This window comes from Neophocaena asiaeorientalis, unplaced genomic scaffold (genome assembly GCF_003031525.2).
Source record: "Neophocaena asiaeorientalis asiaeorientalis breed wild unplaced genomic scaffold, Neophocaena_asiaeorientalis_V1.1 scaffold70, whole genome shotgun sequence".
NCBI lineage: Eukaryota > Metazoa > Chordata > Mammalia > Artiodactyla > Phocoenidae > Neophocaena > Neophocaena asiaeorientalis.
The window spans coordinates 12,527,120-12,549,517 of NW_020175410.1; positions in this window are offsets into that span (position 1 = coordinate 12,527,120).

Sequence of the window (22,398 nt, forward strand, 5' to 3'; positions counted from 1 at the left end):
TCAAATAATGGCGTAACTACAAAAAGGGTATATAATTATTTTCAGTGACTTTCAAAACTAGTATTTTGACTCTGTATCTTTTGGAGGATATAATCTAAGAGTCAAATAAATTCTGAAGATATCTAATAATACATTTTTTAGTCTGATTAGTAATATTGTTATTTTGAACCTATCATACATGGAATACCATATTATATATTCTATAAAAATGTATTTGCCACCCTTTCATTGAAAAGTCTTTTGACAATCCAGTAGGAGTAAGTACACCTACTGTCCAGATTATGGTCACTAAAAGAAACCAGAGCTTGCTGAGTCTAGGTCTGGGACAGGAAATGTGTAAGATGAACCTGGGCCATCTTATGCTGTAAAGCAAGGAAACTATCAAAGACTAATGAATTAAAAAAAAAAAAAGACTAATGAATCACGTCACAAAAACAGAAGAGTAACATTAGGGGACTTCCACTGACCTAAAATGAGGCAATATGAGCATCAAAACAAAAAATGACCACAAATATATAAGTATACGAATATGAATATAACATGAGTTAATAATTACACATACACCTCCTTAGTGACACTTAGAGGTTGCTAGGGCATTATCTCATTACTCTGAAAACTGATGAATTAGAAAAATACTAAAGTACTTATCCTTTTTTATTTAGTCTTAACAACTAAATAGTGTACGAGAGAAAGTTACTCATAGAAGAATCCCACCTAATACATGCAATAAAATGTTAGAAGATACCCCTAATGAAGTATGCATCTAGGTAATGATCATCTGTGGATGCTGAAACCATGGCATGAAAGATTGATGGGGAACAGTATCATGGAGAAATCAGACTAATGTCTCTGAACCCATGGATAATTTTAACATTACTAAAAGTGTGCCAACAGACATTATTCACTTCTGGATGTGATGCAATAAGAAGTGTACACCCTTTCTGATGAAGTAATCTTTCAGAAAGAAAGAGAGAAAAAATTAAACCTCAAGTTAGGCCAGTCTCTAGAGCTTACTATCATATTGCCAGATTGTAAGTTACTCTTGGTGGGTAAAGGAGCAAGTTGGAAGAAACGAGGGAAAGTCAATCAGCCAAATACACAATATTGGACATTCTACAGGACAAATATCCTAGTTTCTCCAACAAACCAAAAAAATTTTTTAAAGGAGGAAAAAGAGGAGACAGTGCTTTTATAGAGTATGAGATGTAACAACAACAAAAAGCCTGTCATTAAAAGGTTTTCAGCTGAATAAGGCCTGTATTTATGACTGCTTTTGGTGGTTTCTGAGAATGACTATAGCAGAAGGATCTTGTGTGTGCTCTGGGGTTGTCGAGTGAGCGATACAGAGCCTCTGGGCATGGTGGTTAGGGGGTTTCAAGCACTACAGGGAAGCTTGATTTATTTGTTGACTTTAACACACCCTGGGACCAAAGCCCTTTGGGGATCATGGACCTGACTTAGCTTACAGCTACAGCTTTCTGTTCAGCAAGGGTAGGAGGTAGACTTTCTGATATAACTGTTCTAATAGCCCAAACCTCTGCCATTTTAATTTAATGACAAAATAAATAGAACTGTCGTAGGACATTCTGCAGTTGAAGGGAAATTCCTTTTTGCCACAATCAGCTTGAAGACAGGTCACTACTGTGATTTTACCAGACAGCTGTTTAAAAGGAACGTCTCATTCTGTGACACAAAAAAAGGAATGGCTAGCTTTCAAATATCACAGCCTCTTACTGAAAAAAATTATTCTGGACTACCACTTATGCACACACATTGTCACATGTTCACCCACAGAAACTGCAGTGGAGCCTTCTAGATTGCCTGGATCATGGTACCTCCAAGTGTACGTGTTATCTCTGCCAACAGTCTTGTAGACATTTAGCTAATGATGTTATTCAGTAAGGGACTGTCCTTTGGCATGTCCTTCCCTGCATTATAAGAGTGGTCATAGAAGCTTGTCTTTAGAAGCTTCATGTTTCTAAAAAAAAAAAGAAAAAGAAATGTCTTGCGATAAAAATAAGAAAAAATAGAAAAGTGCAGAGTTGTAGCTTTAAATATTTGTTGTCTATATATTCTGTTATAAATATAGAGATGGAAGCAAGTAAATATGGGAATCAAAATCATCTACAATTATTTCTTCTCCCTTCACCCTTGTATCAATTGGTCACCAAGTGTATCTATTCAACCCTATTCTAATCCTCCTTATCTTACTCCAGAAAATTAAAACATTCTCCCAAGTTTCCTCCCTGCCTATGTCTGCTCCATATCCAATCATCCACACTAAGGCCAGGGTAATCTTTCTTAAAAAAAAAAAAAAATCTTATCAGGTTACTCTTCTGCTTAAAACTCTTTAGTGGTTGAATTGGGAGATTGGGATTGATATATATGCACTAATATGTATAAAATGGATAATTAATAAGAATCTGCTGTATAAAAAAATAAAATTCTAAAAAAACCCCTAAAACAAAATAAAAAACCACTCTTTAGTGGTTTCCTATTAAATCTTCATGTTACTGTCCAAGCCCCTAGTATGTCATTTAAGACTTCCTACAAGTAGACCATGACATTCTGCTCCAGCTTCATCTCCCCAATTACACCATCATCTATAACCTACAATTCAGTTGCACTAAATTGTGTTCAATTTCCAAAGCATGTCATAGTGCTTTATTTTTCTATAATACAGTTATTAAATTTTGTGCATGAGAGCCATCTAGGCAGCCAGGCACAGTACAGACTCCTAAGCCCCATGCCCAGGGGTTTTGATTTAGTGGTTAGTGTTGGCACTCAAAGATGTACATTAAAAACACTGGATCCAAATGATTAGAACGTATACTTGCATGACACGTGAGGAATACAGTTTTATGCCTTAGAATGTTTAATTTTCCTTTGAAAATAGTATCCATCCCTCCTTAAGAACTACTTGACAAGTTGAATCTTCTTGTTGGCACAGCATTCCTTCACCCTCCTCAAGCAGGTTTAACCATTTGTTCTGTGGGCTTGGCTATATCCAATACAATTCCTAGTCGCTCTAACACAGTATTTAATTATTTTCCCAGGAGTTTTATTGTTAGGGTGTTCGGGTTTTTCAAGCAAAATTAATAGGTTTTTTTCATTTTAAAATATATTATCATACTCACTGTATAATATATAGAAAATAAAAGAAAAATATAAGGATAAAAATAAAAACAATCCAGTATTTTACCACTAAGTGATTAACAACATTTGTCTCCTTGAGGGAGAAATAACTTAGTCAAGAGATATGAGCATTTTTATGCTCTCAGTATATACGAACAAACTGCATTACAAAGTTAAATCAATTTATCCCCACCTAAGAATCTATGCAAATGTCCAACAATTTGGTTTAAAATAAACAGAAAAATAAATCACTTCTTTATAATTAAGTGGTATCTAATCATTATTTTAACTGGTATTTCCAAGATTATTACTAAATGTTGCACTTAAAAATATTATACATTTTCTCTCATTAAAGGTTAGTACTTCCCTTTAAACTTAGCTTACAACGTTAGCATAAAAATAGAGCTAATATTTTATAATCGAATTTTTAATAATGAATTGTTTCAAACATAGAAAATTACAGAAAACATTATAACTGACCCAATTTAAAATACATGATAGGAGTTTGCCAGATTTGTTTCAGGTGCTTTTTCTATTTTAAGAAATGAGATGTGGCAAATAGAGCTTAAGACTCAAATGTTCCTCTGTCATCCCATCTCTCCCTTACTCTCCTGAGAAGTAACTGCTCTCCTAATGTTGGAGTATATACTTTCTGTGCATATTTTAATGCTTGTATTATAAATATATTCACCCACAGCAATATGAAGTACTGTTACACATTTTAAAATTATTTATGATGTCACACTATGTATCCATTGTCATCATGCATTGCTACCATTATGTTTTAGGTATAGTCTATAAATCCACATTGTTTCATGTAGATCTGCTTCATTTATTTTGACTACACAATGTTATTCCAGTACGTGAATACAGTATAGTATATTCATCCATTTCCCTATTGACGTATATTCCCAAATTTTTGCTTTTATAAGCAATATAATAACAAATGTTTATATACGTATCTCATATTACACACACATGGACCTGGAAGTTGAACTGCTAGTTAAAGACACGTTCATCTTTAACTTACTGTATTTTGCCAAGTCACTCACCAAAATATTAGTACCACTAAGCACCAATGTATACAAATTTCTATTTCTTCAAGTTTTTGACAACACTGAACACTGTCAAAGTCTTTAATTGTTGCCATTCATAAGTGAGAAATTGTACCTCACTGTTGTTTAATTTTTATTTTCCTGATTAGTAATGCTGAGAATCATTTTTTTATATTTGTTGGCCATTCTCATTTCCTCTTCTATAAATTGTCCATTTGTATTTCTTCCATTTTTCCCTTTGACTCTGTATCATTAATTTGTATATTTTTATGTATTCTGGGTAAGAATCTTTTGTTAGTTATGATTTACAGATATCTCCTTCCAATTTGTGTAAATAGTGATGTTATTTTGTTTTTCCTCTGCAAGTTGGATTGGGAAGCTACATTATTTCATGATATGTCATTAAGCAGGATTCATTTAGCACTTTCTCAACTCTTAAACTGATTATGTGACATCCTTACAAGAAATCAGGAAGTATGATATTTGTGCCAAAGCCCAGTAGATTGTGAGATATTTCCTCAATAAAACACTGCAACATTTTGAACAAAGTGATAAGGAAAGTGTTATGTACTATAAGAATTATTATAGAGAATATAAAAAGAAGCAATATTGGAAAAATTACTGGCTAAGAACTTCTCCTAACTAAAAACATATGACTATATATTCAAGAAGCTCTACATGTTCCAAACAGAAAAAATTCAAAGAAAAATACAACTGGCCACATCTCAGTCAAACTTCTGAAAACTAAAAACAAATTGAAAATCTTCATATAACTAGAAAAAACAAGTATCTCCAAATGAGCATCAAAAAGACTGATGACTGATGATATTTCAACAGAAACTATGGAAGTCAGAAAATGACAGATTAACATTTTAAAGTGCTAAACAAACAAAACCTGCAAACCAATAATTGTACACCCAGCAAAAACATCCTTCAAAATGGAAGGATAAATGAAGATGTTTACATATAAACAAAAGCCAAGAGAATCTGTTGTCAGCAGATCTGCACTACAGAAAACATTAATGGAAATTCTGAAGGAAAATGATCCCAGAATGGAATGAGAGCACTAGAAGATAGAAGTGTGAAAAACTATAAATGAATATTCTGTTTAAAAGTATTGAGTATTATATCTTATGAATTTAAAACATGTAGGTTTTAGATATATGGAATTAATAGCACCAAAGGTAGGAGTGTTGGTTAATGGAATTAAACTTTTCTCAGCTTCTTGTATACTTTGGGGAGTATTACAACTTACTAGCTAGAATACATACAGTAAGTTAAGGGTAATTGGTGAAAGAATAACAAAACAGATAGGGCTAAAAAGTGAGTAGAGGAAAGAATGGACTAATAGGAAAAATGGAATAATGATTAATCCAAAGGAAAGCAGGAAAAAAGAAATGAAGAAACAAAAGATGGGACAATTAGAAAACAGTGGCAAGATAGCTGACTTAAACTCAACTATCTAAGTAATATTATTAAATATAAGTTGGCTAAACACTCCAATTAAAGGAAGAAATAGTCATATTGAATTAAAAAACAAACAAAAATCCAGGATTCAACTCAATACTGTTTACAAGACACATGCTTTATATACATGTTATAAATAACTGAAAATAAAGAGTAGAAAAGGTATACCATATAAACACTACTAAGCAAAACAGTTTATTAATCTCAGACAAAGAAGATTTTGAGACAAGGAGAATAGCCAAAATAAAGAGGGACTTTCACAGTGATAAAAAGGTTCAATTTAAGCAATAGGAGGATATAATAATTATAAATGTCTACATGTCTAATAAAAAGTTCAATACATGAAAGGAAAACAGATAACTAAAAGGAGAAATAGACATATCTATATTGTAATTTATATAATTTGATATTTTAACACAGTTCTTTCAGTAAATGAAAAAGTAGGAAAAATTAATGAAATAGGAAATTTAAATAACACTATACCCAACAGATTCAGAATAAACATTGTTTGTAAGTATATATGGAATATTTACCAAATGGACCACTTGCTGATCGTAGGTAAGTCTCAATCTATTCCAAAGAATCAAAACCACATATATATATATTCCCTGTATATTCCCTGATTACAAAATTAAACTAGAAAGTTAGAAAGATGGTTGGAAAATCTCTGAATTTGGAAATTAAACACATACTATTATATAACACATGTGCCGAAGATGAAATCACAATGGAATAGATTTCAGCTAAGTGAAAATAAATCTGACATATCAAAAATCTGAGATGCAGTTAAAATAGTGATCAAAGGGAAATTTATACTTCTAAATTAGTAATTAAAGAGAAGAAAGATTGAAAATCAATGTTCCAATCCTCCATCTCAAGAAACTAGAAAATTAACCATATTAAACACATTATTTAAGCCCCCCCCAAAAATGTAGAAGAATGTAAGTTATTAAAGATAACAGCAATAATAAAAATGTTTAGAAAACAGACATAAATTTTAAGAAAATAAAGTCAAAATTTTTTCTTTAAAAAAGTTAATCAAGTATTTTGTTAACAGCAAGATTTTAAAGAAAAAGAACATAAATTATTAATATCACAAATAGAAAAGCAGACAATACTACAAATCACAAAGTTGTTGAAAATAGAATTAATGGATATTGTTAACAAATTCATAACAATACATTTGGTAACTCAGATGAAATAGGCAAATTCCTTTAAAAACAAAAATGACGGGTCTTCCCTGGTGGCGCAGCGGTTGAGAGTCTGCCTGCCGATGCAGGGGATGCGGGTTCGTGCCCCCGTCCGGGAGGCTCCCACATGCCGCAGAGTGGCTTGGCCCGTGAGCCATGGCCGCTGAGCCTGTGCGTCCGGAGCCTGTCCTCCGCAACGGGAGAGGCCACAACAGTGAGAGGCCCGCGTACCACAAAAAAAAAAAAAAAGACAAAACATGAGAAGCTATGTAATTTGAGGGGTCCTGTACAGAGTGAGAATGGCAGATTCCTTGCTCAAACACTAATTAGCAATTTAAAGATGGTGACAATAAAACATTAAACCAAGAGCAGGACCTTTGTAAATGCATGTGACCACATGGAATGCATGCCCATTAAGCTGGTCCTGTTTCCAAAACTAACATGAAAATAGGAAGACATTCTGGACGTTCCCATATCTGTTAAAGAAACTGAAGCCACAGTTCAACTTTAGCACAAAGAAAACTTCAGGCCCAGATGGATGATTCATTGGTAAATTATCCCAGACTTTTAATAAGAAATAATCCTAACTTCCAAAATCTCTTCTAGAAGATAATAAAAAAGAAATACTTTCCATTTTTCAAGACTAAAACTAATTGGGAAAGGCATTACAAGGAAGAAAAATTATAGGCCAATTTCTTCTTTGTGAATAGATGCACAAAACTTGAACAAACTCTTACAAAGTCAAATGCAGTAATATACAACACATCATGACTAAGTGAAGTTTGTCCCAGTGGTGTAAGACAGTTTCAACATAAGAAAATCAATCATTGTAAATGACCACATTAACAAAATAAATGACAAATCACATAATCATCTTAACAGATGCAGAAAAGGCATTTGATAAAATTCAGTATCAATTCATGATAAAAAAAATCTCAACAAAGTAGGAATAGAAGAGCTCCTCCTTCATCTGAAAATGGATGCCCACAAAAACCTAGTTAACATCATATTTAATGTTGAAATCTATGAAATTTAAGCTATATGAAAAGAGGAAGGAAAGCACCAAGGGGAGAGAGAGTGAAAAGGTGGTAGGATCAATAATGCTGTGAAATCTGTTGTTGATATCTGTTTTCCTCTGTGACTTGGTCTTTTAGCCTGAAGTCCCAGAGGTTTGTTCTTTAATTTTTGAGTCTAATAATTTACTGAGTAACATATCAAAACTGACCCAAATTTAAATATTTTATAGCTGTTTTTCTTCTTGCCACTTTTGTTATTTATACATACACATGATTTGCTTGGCCTATTTTCTATATCTAGTGTTTTCCTTTTGAACAGCTTGTGTCTTGCTGTGGTCCCCAGCCTTTTTGTTTGGCGCCAGGGACCGGTTTTGTGGAAGACAATTTTTCCACTGACCAGGGCGGGCGTGGGGATGGGGGTGGGGGATGGTGGATGGTTCAGGCAGTAATGCGAGTACCAGATGAATTTTCGCTTGCTCGCCCTCCGCTCACCTCCTGCTGTGCGGCCCGGTTCCTAACAGGTACCCGTCCACGGCCCGGCCCGGGGTTGGGGACCCCTGATGTCTTGGATATTCTTGAGTCAACAATAACAAGCATCCCACGGAGCACTACAAGGGGTATGGGTGGCTTACTAGGGTTCTTAGTTCAGGAATACTCTTTTCTGCCGGTGCACAGAATTATAAAGACTTTACACTGTGGTGTGTCTTCTACTGCTGTAATTCTTGAACTTTCTATGAGATTCTTACTTTCCACCATTTTCTTCCTCTTACCATTCACTGTCAAGTCTATCAAGCCTCCAAGGGCTATTTACTTCTTTTCGGTTGTCTCACTGCCACCCTAAGCAATGTCTTCCCTAGTCTGCCACCTTTGGTTCTGCAGCTTCCATGTCTTTTCTCCTTCCCAATTCCCCAACAGCCGTGGCTTTGATCCAGATCTCACAGTCCAGTTTGGGTAAACCCCTCTTTTTCTTGGGGTAATATTATCTGTATTTCACCAACTGCAGGATCCCACTACACTCTCCTCTTTTGGGGGCATAATCTTCACATTATTTCCCCAATTACATGTAAATTGAAGTTTGTGCGTTACCTTTCTCTTAGTTTTGCTCTAGATGTAAGTTATGGGTGGTTTTATTATATCTCCTTATGGATCCATATAGTCTTTGGAGGATGTGTAGAGAGATTATTACTTAAGTAACCATCATTATCCTAGGGAAATCTGACAAACACTTTTAAAACTGAAATAATATTTAAAGTTTTAAGAACCACAGATCAATTTTCCTGTTCTCTTTTTTAAACTTACTCTGATTTTTACATTCATAACTCTTAATGTTTACAGAATATAAATTACAGTTGACTCTTGAATACAGGTTTGAACTGCACAGGTCCATTTATATGCAGATTTTTTCCAATAAATATACTACATATATTTTAATTGTACAAATCTTTGAATTAACTAAGTGTGGGGAAAAGTTTGTTTGATTAGAGATCACATTATGTGGAATCAAAAGAACTGGGGTTTGAGTTCTGATTCTATCTAAACTGTTTCTGCTTCCTGACCTTGAGTGAGTCATTTATTAATTCCTTTGTTTTTGAGGCAGAGATAGCAGTATACAGACTTTTGTCTGCACAGGCATGGGTGCTCCTAACCCCTGAGTTGTTCAAGGGTCAACTGTATATGTTGACACTACCTTCAGAGCCTAAGCCCCTTAACCCCACAGCTGCACTTATAACTTTATCTTACCTAGTATTTGAAGCTAATAAATTCTTCAGCAAAGATACAAATTGATATGGTCCTAGATTAGAATTTTGCAGTAGAGGCCAGCTATTCCCCTCTGAAACTAAAATGGAGGTTAATTTTATATTAATTTTATATTTTGCTTAAACAGTTCTTTTATATTTGATACAGAAGAGCTCTGTCTTAGTCATCCTCTCCCGGAAATTTTTCATCTGAATCACAGCACTATAATTCTCATGACAAATTGGTATTCTGCATTGTGTTTTAAAGTTAATCTTTTCAGATAACTTTTACTTGTAAAATACATTTTTTTTTTTACATAGAGCAGTTGTTCAGCTATAATTTTAAAGAATATATTCTCAGTCATTTTTTGTTTCTTGAGTTTACTGGAGTGAGATGAATGATGGGATACCATCAGTTTAATGATTACCTGCTAAAAACTTTTGTTTCAAAGAGTAGTCTACAATTTTAAGTGAACAACCAAAGCTATTTACAACTTTTTAACAAATATTGCTGTAATAAAATATTACTTTATAGATCAAAATTTTGTATGCAAATGTCATTTCTTGTAACTAATAATCAAGGCTAGCCTTATCTCAAGATTACGAGTTATGCTTCAAGGAGACAATTACCTTTAAAATCAGGATATTTCTAAATTATGGTCATTAGTTCAAGCATTTAACTACTAAAGACCAGTATTTGCCCTTCTTAGAAAATAAATGGTTATTACCTTTCTTTTCTAAAGATTTATATTGATTTTTACAATAATATCACAGTGTTTTATTCTTCTTTAAAAGTAATTTCTTCACTATTTGGATACATTTATTTTCCAGGTTAATTTCAGAATCTGTTTTTCAAGCTAAAAATATAACCCCATTCCATTAATTGGGTTTGCACAATATCTATACTTTCATTTGCAATAAAATTGTCATCTGTAATATAAGAAATTTGTCAGTGACACAAAGCATGCATTTAGGGTCATATTTCTATCTCTATTTTGTAAAATCATATTATAATTTTTCCAGGTCCTCTTATCAAGACAGATGGTCCACTACAAATCTATGAGAATTCTCTTGCTTCACTTGGATAGTTTAAGATTACTGGGAGATGGAAGCCTTCTTCAGCTGCAAATGAGAGCTCTAGACATTCAACTTAGAGACAGGGAGAAGCCTCCTCTCTGTCCATGACCCCTACTTATCCTTTTATAGAAGAGAATGCACTATCAGCAATCATCCGCAACTCTGCCTGGCTTCTCTATGCTGTAATGTGGCTGTTTTTCTCAGCCACTTGTCCAAATCAACTGGTCCTACAAAGGAATTTAGGCTCAGATTGAATCCATATCCTGTTTCCTAATGTTGAAGTCAGTGATATTCCTCACCTAAAGCACATCCAGGCCTTATGGGCTCACTCATAGCCACCCTCTCCTGAGGTGTTCTTTGGAGGTGCTATGGCTGAAAGGAATCAGATATGTTTCAATAGGGGCATCTGTAACCCCTGCCCTTCTGCCTGTACCAATAATTCTCCAGGATTCCATGATTTCTTAAGCCCTATGGAAATAAAAGGCTTATGAAACCCTCTCTTCCTGTAATGGAGTTAGGTCCAACAAAGGATAGCTACTATAAATCCATGCATCTCACTCCTTTCTAGGGATGACAGCCCTAAATACCTACCTGATTCCTTCAAAGATATGTTATCTTTACTGTCTTAAAGATGAAGAAAGGGGTGAAACACACATGCACCTCCCTGGTAGGGTATTATATCAGAATAACAAAAAAAATCATTCCTTGGTGCATCATTATTTATTTATTTTAAAGTTTATTTTTCATGTTTTTAAAGTTTTTGTTTTTTGTGTTAGTGAAAGTATCTTATGATTCATACATTCTAACTGGTAATTACTGTTAAATAGGAAAGATGATTTTTGGCCTAGTTATTTTCTGATTAATCAAACACAATAAAGCTTTACTATCTGTTATACTATTTCAGCTGATTTTTTAAGTTTTTCTACAGAGAGATTCACAAAATTTGCAAATAACAATTGTATCTCCTTGTTACTAATATCTAAACTCTGTTCTTTTTCTTGCCTTGTTGCATTGCCTAAAATTTCCAGAAACAATGATACATAATAGTAAGGAAAGTCTATTTGTGTATTCCTGACTTTTATCAACATACTTTGTGTCTTATACTTAACTATGCACTGATTGCAGGTTTGAAATTAATATTTATCAGATTAATGAAATATAATCATCTTCCTTATTTACTAAGAGGTTTTTCCTTATATGAGGAATATATCATGGTTCTAGTTACACAGATTTTCAGCAAATAAATGTGATATTTTTTCTCCTTTGAAATTTTGATATGATAAATTATCTAATAGATATCTCAATATGAGCTTATGTATAAATTCTTAAAATAAACCTTACATAAACATTAAGGCTTTTAATATAGCTCTGAATTCAATTTGATCATTTTAAAGGAATTTTATCTAAAATCTGTAGCTTTTCTCTTTCTAATGCTCTGTCAAATTTTGGCATTAGTGTTATATGATGGACCAAAAAAATAAAAAAGGTGTATTCTAAAGTAGTCTATCTTTTTCTATGCTCTGGGATTTTATAATATTATAAGATTTATTTATTTGTGTTAAGAATGGTTTTACTAACTCACACATTAAACTGTCTAAGCACTTTTAAAGGAAGTTCTTTGTCAACTTTTTTCATTTTATTTATGACTTTTGATTTATTCAGGCTTTCTATAACTTCTTGGGCTGATTTTGGCAATCAATATTTTCCTTTAAAGTAATTTGATGGAGGCTTTCAATATTTTTAGCAATGAAATTTACATCAGATTTTTAAAGACAAACCTTTCGTTAATTTTATCCTTGATTACAGCTTTATTATACTTTTTAATAAACAAATATTCAATTAAACGATTCTGCTATTTGTATGTGTTCTAGTAAATTAACTTTTGCTTTTATCTTTATTAATTCCACCATATTCTTTTTGTAAGTTTTTCCTTACTTGAAATTTTTTATATGGAAGATTTGAAATATAATAAGTGAATTTAAAAAGTAGAAATCTGTAGTTAAATACAAATAAATCCATGCAAAAAAGGAAAAAAACCGTAACACTAATTTTAGGGGAGGAGGTTAAAATATGACAGAAATAAATTGAAAAATTATGTTTAAGTGGAAAGTAAACTGAGTAGAATGAAAGTATTCTAAGAAAGTAAAGGTACATGATTCTGTTAGGTTAAAGAGAAACAATAAAATTAGAAACAATCATTTCAAATGAGGGCAAGAAAGGGGCAAAAAAGAATCAAAAGATTCCAAAGCCAGGACAAATAGAAAGTCCAATATAAGCTTTAGAAATAAATATAACAGTAACTACATTAAATGCACATGGAAGAAATTTTAAAGGCAAAGATCATTTTCCTGGAATAAATAATAAATTCCAGCTCTCTGCTGTTCAGCAGAGACAAATCGAAAACATAACTACACAGAAAGATTGACTATAAAAGCATTGAAATACATACCAGGCAAATACCAAACAAAAAGGTTAGTATATGTATATTAATAAAAGGCCAGAATTCCATCCAATATTCAAATTTAAAAAATTCACCTGAAAAATATAACTATTCTAAGCTTCTGTGCATCTAAGAACAAATCATTTATCTGTGTATCTATCTATCTGTCTACAGCAAAACTGAAAAATTTTACAGAATTATAAGGTTAAATGAACAAATATACTATATGGAACACAGAACACTGCCCCCAAACTGCAGAATACATATTTTCCTAAAGTAGGGATCAGCAAACTTGTTCTAAAAGAGCCAGATGGTAAATATTTTAGCCTTTGCAGGACACAGAATTTCGGTCACAACTTCTCAACTCCGCCACTGTAGTATAAAAGCAAACACAGACAATACATAAATAAATGGATGTAGTTGTGTTTCAATAAAACTTTATTTACAAAAACAGGTACCTGGCTGGATTTAGCCTGTTGGCCATAGTTTGCTGATCCTTGTTCTTAAGTACACATTGAACATTAATGAAAATTACCACCTAACCCTAAAACAAGACTCAACCAATTTCAAGGTATTGCTATCATATGAGCCACATTCTTTGAAAACAATACAGTTAACTTAGTTAATAGCAATAAAAAGTTAACTAGAAAATCACTTTTGTTTGGAAATTTAGAAAAACACTTATGGGTCAGAAAGAAATAATTGGAAATTAGAAAATATTTTGAACTGAATAATAATGAAACTATTACATAAAACTCATAGAAAGCAACTAAGAAGCTCCGAGACAAAAACTGTTAGCATTTAATGCATATATTAGAAAAATATGAAAGGCTTAAATTAATGAGTTAAACGACCAAGTTAAAAATCGAGATTAAAAAGATTGGATTTTCAAATAAGACTCACATGAATAAGAGGTCAAGCTTTATTAAGGATGCAAACAGTCAAAGAGCATAGTCAAATCACAGAGAGAGGTCTAGAACCTCTAGTTGGGCATTCTCAGGTCTTTTTTTTTTTTCCAACTTCATCAGAAATTCTCTGGCTCAGAGCACTCATACTGAAGGTGCTATCTAGGCCATAAACCATCTCTGCTTTCGACTCAGATGCTTAGAGTTTACATGATATTTTCTAGGCAATCATGTCCTATAAATCCACAGATTCCAAGTTTCTTTACTTTAAGCAATTCTTAATAACTAGGCACACCCTGATAAAAGCCTTTCATAGATAAGGCCTATTTTTCTGCAAAACCATTTCATTTGTTTACTATTAAGTCTATCATCAGTATGTTTACAACGAGATTAGACTGGGACATCTGCCTTCATTCTTTTCCAGGGATGTCTCCTCCCCTGACCAGCAGAGTAAATGCAGTGTAGACCTTCTGCTTTAATCATTTATTTCCCAAGAAACTAGAGTCAGAACAATGAAGTAAAGCTCAAAACAAAACCCCAAAACAGAAAATGGTAGAAGAATTAAGGAGGTAGAAACAAAGATAAAATGGACAGAATACACAATGCCAAACACACAAACAAGCAAACGCTGATTAATTGGAATTATTAGTAAAATTTATAAACTTCTCGAAAGATTAACAAAACAAAAACAAAGAAAAAAGTATAAAAAGACAACTGCAGATGTGAATAGAGATTACAGGGATAATAAGAGCTTTTTTGCCACAATTTCTATGAAAACAAATAAGAAACCTTTTTTTTTTTTTCTTTTGCAGTACAAGGGCCTCTCACTGTTTTGGCCTCTCCCGTTGCGGGGCATAGGCTCCAGACGCACAGGCTCAGCGGCCATGGCTCACGGGCCCACCCGCTCCGTGGCATGTGGGATCTTCCCGGACCGGGGCACGAACCCGTGTTCCCTGCATCGGCAGGCGGACTCTCAACCACTGCGCCACCAGGGAAGCCCAACAAGTAAGAAATCTTAAATGGGCACAATTCTAGAGGAGAATCTGTAGTCAAGCAAATAACAAGAGAGAAATGTGAGAAAAATTATTGTTGGGAGCTATGAATGCTGTTAACTGTAGACTAATTTTTAAAAAAGGTGGGAATAAGGCTAACAGAATGGAGTGATTTTGTTATATGCTCAATGTAGAAATGAAACTAGTAACACAAATCAGGAGCCAAAGAAAAGAGACGGTGGAAAACAGAACCAGCTGTGATACCTGGGAGTCAAAGGATATCACTTACAGCTGAGAGGTCAAGTAGTTGGAATAGTAACACCTTCACAAATACAAACACTAAGATCAAATTCTTGACTGTGCAGTTCAACTACCAGTGGCGGGTAGAACGTAAGTTAATTTTACTATAGCTCATAATAGGGAACTGATAGGTAGCGACTAAAGAAAGAAGGAACTAAGAGCATTTTATAAAAGTAAAACTGTCAAGTAGCCAGTAGAAAAGAAATAAACTTCTTAAATATTAGAGAATTGGAATAAAAAGCAAAGAAAATAGAACATCTAGTGAAATACACATATTTATAAAAACAGAAGAGACTTGCAGTTTCCAGTCACTAATAAAGAGCTTGAAAGTTGTCATTCTGTCCTTACAACAAGATAAAAGCTGAAAAAACTGGAAATTAACAACCCTTCTTAGATCTATCAAATAATTGACGTCACAGTGTAAACTGCCACCCTGAAAACTAAAGAGAGAGGTGAATACAGAGAATCACAACTTACCAGGAGTAGAGGCCCAGGAGCAGAATCCGGCAGCTCACACCAGTAGCTGGTAGGAACACTTAAGTAATAATTGACTTAATTGCTGGAGACTGAGCATGGGCTAGTTTGAGAGATTAAAAACACCTGGGGGCTCAACTTTGCAAAGTTAAACCATCTTACCATATGGTCCTGCCATCATGCTCCAAGGTATTTACCCAATAAGTTGAATTTATGTCCACACAAAAACATACACACAAATCTTTTTAGCAGTTTTATTTACATTTGCTAAAAACTGTTAACAACCAAGATGTCCTTCAGAAGGTGAATGGATAAACAAAGTGTTGTTCCTTTCCATAGAATGGACTATTATCAGCAATAAAAAACTATCAAGCCAAGCCACAAAAAGACATGGAGGAAACCCAAATGCATATTGCTAAGTAAAAAAGCCAGTCTGAAAAGGCTACATCTTATATGATTCTAACTGTATGACATTCTGGAAGAGACAAAACTATAGAGAATAAAAAGATCAGTGGTTGCCAGGAGTTTGAGGAGAGGGAGGGAGGGATAAACAGAGTACAGTGGATTATTAGGACAGTGAAACTATTTTGTATGATACTTTAATGGTGGATACATGACATTAAGCATTTGTCAAAACCCACAGAATGCACAACACAAAGGGTGACCCTAATGCAAACTATGGACTTTAGTTAATTATAATGCACCAATATTATTTCATCAACTGTAACACATATATCACACTACTGCAAGCTGATAATAATAGGGGAAATTGTGAGCAAAAGAGGGGTATAAATGGGAACTCTCTGTACTGTATGATCAATTTTTCTATAACCCAAAACTTCTCTAAAAAGTAAAGTCTATTAATTAAAACAGAATAAGTAATGTAACACTATGAAAGGATTCAAACACACCTGTCGTATAAGTGAAGGTAACGATCTAAATCATGTGGAAAAGATTGGATCACAAAGAAAAACCTACCTCTGTACTATACACAACAGACAAATCTAAAAGTAATCTGATTCAAAGTTAAAATTAAAGAGTAAAGGCAAGTAAAAAGAAAACAGATTGTGTTCTTAATATGAGACATGGTAGAATAAGTGGATATAAACTAGGTTTAAATAAGACAAAAAAGGACATAAAATAATGTTAAGGATATGACTCACAATGAAAAGATAGCAGTTATGAATATGTATGCACCTATAACATAGAATCACTTTTCATGCAGCTGAAATTATAAGAGATGTCAGCGGGACCAGTCAGTCATACATGTGAAGCCAGCAAAGTGTACAGCATAGCTCTTTAGTTCAGTTCCAGTCTTCTTCAGGACTACCTAAGTGGTATTTTCCAGGTGACAGATCTGAAGCTTACAGAGTTTTTGAGACCATCTTTAGATAAAGAAGGTAATTTACAAATTCAAAATTAGGTACAAAAGTGCTTATTTTGAATGAGAAAAGAAATGCCAGTAAAATATTGGAGCCTGGGAGACACAAATTTCCTTTTTTTTCTGAGGTCTCTAGTAAAACTACACAGATATGCTTCTTGATTGCACTCTGGCTCCCCCTCCTGCAAAACACTCTGTAACTCCCAACACCACCCACTATTCACAGGTGAAAACCCTTGAATCTTAGTCTTCATTAGCATCACAGTACATCTGTCTTTGTACCATGACTATTATTCTCCAATTCTCAAGAGTCCACAGCACCTGGGGGTTCCAGAGTATCTCTGAGAGCCCCAAGCTTCTCCATAACCATGAATGCCTTCATTCTTGACTCTCAGGACATAAATTGTGGCCTTCCCTCTGGGGTCACTAACGAAAACTTTTCTTCTTGGAAACTCCTTTCCTTATAGGCTAATTGCTTTAAAACCTTGTTTCCCACCTCACTGTCTTGTCTCCTAGCCTTGGCCTTCAGTTCCAGCTTGCAATCACTGAGTTTCTGAAGGGAATCAGAAGGAAGAGGTGGAAGTTGGTCTTTGGGGCCAGTAAGTTTAAGGAGCTGATGGGGAAAACGGGTCCTAAGAATGAAGTAGGTATAAGATATTGGTCTCAGGTCTTTCCTTTCATTAAGTTTGACCTCCTCTTAACCTACATCCTAAATAAGACTATATTATACTTTCTGTCTACCTGGAGTTGTAAAAAAAAAAAAAAAAAAGCAAAACTTTACCCCCCTACTTCTATTATATGACAGTTTCCAGTAACAGGAAAAGTAAGTAATTCTGACATTATTATGTCTTTATTCATCTCATAGCTTGAGGAGGTAGAATATATCTTAAATACATTTTTTCAAGAAGGTTACATCAATGGTATACTTTCTGAAAAACTCTTTCTTTGTCTTCATACATGAGGAAGGATATGGCTGGGATGTCATTCACTTCCAGTTCATAGATACATTATTTAATTGCTTTTGTCATTTAGTGTCTTGGAGAAGAATCCTGCATATGTCCGGCTCTGTTATTTAACACTGTAGCAATCTATGAACCTTTCCTACCCATATACTTAGGAAGGCTTTCTGCCATGGGCATACCTAGAATTCTACAGTAGTCTTTTTTTTCTTGCTTGTCTATTTACTCTCTCTCTCTCCCCCTCTCTCTTGCATTCGAAAAAAAGCTTACATAGTTTTTCCTCTTTATTCATTTTATTTTGTCAGTTTCAATTCCACTCTTTCTTTTCTTCCTCCAGTTTTCCCTGAAATTCTGGTACTTCATTTTTCATTTTCTTACAATCTTATCTTGCCTTTTACCCCTCTCTTCTAATTAAGATTCTTCTCATCACAGTCTGTGCAACCTATGTGCACAAAGGTCTTCTTTTTCACAAAGGCTATATATTGGCATTCTGTTTTCTGAAATGTTTTTCCTGCAGTAAATCATGTTTGCTTTTCCTTTGAGTCTTTAAGGACTTGTTCATTTAATATGAATTGAGTGTAGTTTCATAGATCCCATGCTGGTTTTTATACCTTATGCCTTTTTGTAGGAGAAGAAATCAATTCCTCCATTAAGATAGTATATGTAGACTTCCCTTGGCATTTTTAGTTACTACCATTCTCTTTAGTGCCCAGATCTCTACCTCAGAATTGCAGCTGGAGATGCATCTATGTACAGAGAGCAATTATCAGAGTTCAGCAGATGATAAACTGACCCAGATTTCTTAGGTGATATAAGGTATTCTTGTGTTCCCACTTCAAGAAGCTTCCCGAGATTCTGAACTAGAATAAAAAACGAAGACAAAACAGAAAACCTCACGCTATAGCTCTTGTTGCAGGCTTGCCAATAGCATTTATTTGGAAAACCATAACTTGCAAGATGCAGTGTTTATTGGTGATCCCTCTTCTCCCTTCTCCATTTCCTTTTGCATTGTTTACCGGGAGTCACAAATTCTAACTGATTACATATAGAAAGAGTGCTGCCGGTGAGGGATTGTGATTCCCTGCTTCCAAGGTAGCCCCAAGACTTCCCTGCTTTGTGCTAGGCCCCTCCTGTGTGGTCCCTTTCCACACTGGACGAGGGTGGGTCTCTGAGAGCAACAGCATACAGCAAACACCATGGGATTTAACTTCTGTGATTCGAAAAGCCTCCATCTTGAATATTTTCTCAGTCTCTTTTTCTTTCTCTTTTCTGGTTACTCATTCTGGGCGAGGCCAGTTTCCACATCTTGTAGACACTCAGGTAGCCCATGGAAAGAACCATTTGGTGAGGAATAGAAGCCTGTCAGCAGCTACGTGAGGGAGCTAGGAAGTGGATTCTCTGGCACCAGTCAGGTTTGAGATGACTGCCGCCCTGGCTGGCAACTTAACTGCAATCCTGTGAGAGGTGCTGAGCCAAAATCCTCCAGATGAGCTGCTCTTGGATTCCTGACACTCAGAAACTCTGTGACATAAGAAATGATAGTTGTTTGAAATTGCTCGATCTGGGGATAATTTGTTATGGAGCGACAGATAACTAATATAAGAATGGAGAAAAACATTTTGGGTAACCTCAAAAAATAGCAGTCATAAAGTATATGGATAGTTGACAAGGTGTGTGGTGGTTTACCCCAAAAATGTTTTTTCTAAACTGGGAAACAAAGAATAAGGGAAGAATAAAGTCTCTTTCATTCAGAAAAGGGAGTTTTCTCCTTTCTAGCATGGCTGCTGAAGTGGGCAGGAGTTTTTCAATCTAGCTCTTTTAGTATCACAATTAATACAAATTTCTCTCAGACACTGATAACAGATTTTCTAAAAATTTTGGTTTATAGCATCATTATGAGTTTCTTTATTTTTCTATATCTTCACAGGTATTTTTGTGACTATTTGGGAAAATCTATAACAGGATTTAGTAAGCCAACTCAATTTTGAAGTAGAATTTCTGTAATAAAATTAATTATATATGATTTCAATTATTTTAAATTTACTTATGTTCATTTTATGGGTCAGGATATGGTATCTTGGTGAATGTTCCCCAACTATGACAGTCAATTTTTCTATTTCTTTTGTCAGCTCCATCAGCTTTTGCTCTATTCATTTCAAGAATTTTGTTTGGTGTGTACACTTGGCATCATTATGTGTTTCTGGTAGATTGATCCTTTTATCATTATGTAATGTCATTCTTTCTTTTCAGCAATTTCTCTTTCTCTGAAGTCCATTTTCCTGGACATTAATAAAACTAATCCCTCTTTTTAAAATTCACGTTTAAGTGGTATAACTTTTCCATCCTTTTACTTTCAATCTACCTATGTCATTGAATTTAAAGTGTCGGTTTCTTGTACACAGTTTATAATTGGGACATGTTTTCTTTATCCACTCCGTCTTTTGCTCAGTGTATTTAGACTATTTACATTTAAGGTAATTATTGATATGCTACAACCAATTTGCCATTTTATTTGTTTTCTCTTTGTTTCTTCTTGTTTTTGTTCCTTTATTTCTGCCTTTCTGTAGGATATTGCAATACATTTTTAGGATTTCATCTCGATTTATTTAAGGTCTGCTGAGCAGAGAGGAGCAGGGAGAAGTGAGTCTATGCCATCTTACTTGGAGTGTTAGCCTCATTCGTCTACTCTTGATTTCTTGACACACTACTCTTGACATAGTACCTGATATAATCCACACCTAGTCTAGTTGAAATTATACTTCCTATTTATTCAGAAAATGTGCAGTGTTGGGCTATTCTTTTTGTAGGGCTGGCCACAAGGCATATTATATGACAAAGAGCACTTGCAGGCTATTCATTGACTGTTTATTGGTCAAAAAGAAAGGGCATTGCTCAGTGGGGGGAATTTCCTAGATCAGATTAGCTCCATCTAAAAATCTTGACAGATTAATCTGTGTAAAACTATACAATTAGCAGTAAGAAATGTCAGTGATGAGGATCATGAAGGCAAAGAAAGAGACAGAGAGAGACAGAGAGAGAGAGAAATTGGCAAAAACCCATCTACAGAGTTGCCTAGAAACCTAAACATCTATGTGTCTTCATACAATAAGCACCCACACTTTGTCTCTAGAATGTGACTTGAATAAGTGTTTGTCCCTGTCAATAATATTATAGAACCACCAAAATAATGCACTACACCTAGAAACTCTAATGAGATATGATTGGGAAATATTAACCTATTCTTTTATCTTGATCTTTCCCCCCATTCAAGAACTAGATTGTGGGACATCCTCAGGAATGGGACGTTACAACAGAAAATCAGGGGAAAAGTTTTGTAATTTCAAAAGCTCAGAACATAAAAAAAAAAAAAAGAATGTGGTAAGGCTGAGCTAGACTTCTTACTCCTAGAAGAAATACAAGACTTCAGATGGCCTCATATGTCCTGGGTACAGCAATGATGATTCTGGTGTGTCCAAGAATGGAACAAAAATGTCAAGTACAGAGCAAAGTCTGGCAACACACACATTCTATTGGACAGAACTAATCATATGATCCAAACTAGACACAAGGAGGCTAGCAAATTCTAGTCTCTGGCTGGGCAGCAGCTTCCCAACAATTCTACATTATGGAAAGGGAGCATAAATTTGTAGTGGTACTGAAAGTGGGTTCTGCCACAGATAGGTTGTAAAGTGTTCATGGCAATTTTGCCAGATAATTATAATTTGCTTTCTAAGAGGTGATAATAATTTGTATTCTCACTAGCAGTGTAGGAGTTGCAGTTGCTTCATATCTTTGTCTGTGCTTGATACCATGCAAGTTACTTCACTGAACAATTATACAGATCATCAGTTTGTAAAGTTTTTTATTTAAAATGTGAATTCCTAGAAGGCCTTTCTTAAATAAATCATTAACTGTTTTATGATGAAGCAAATGAATAACAAATCATATAATTTATTAAGGTCAGGCCAGTAGTACCCAGACTTTATTCTCCATAGCCCAGCCATCTTTTCTGAGGGTTTTAGTAATTACAAATGTATTCAGTGAAAGATTTTTTTATTGTTTGTTTTTTTGCCCCTATGGATTTAAATATTTAGCATAGTGCCTTGTAAATTATTGGCAATTAATAACTATTCTTTGAATGAATGAATAATGAATTTCTAGGAAGCAATCACATTTCAAAGCTTCGTAATATGCTTGTATTATAGTCCCCTCTATTTCAGGTTGGACTCTTTGGTCTTTAAAAAGGACTTGAAAATCACCAGTTGGGGGCG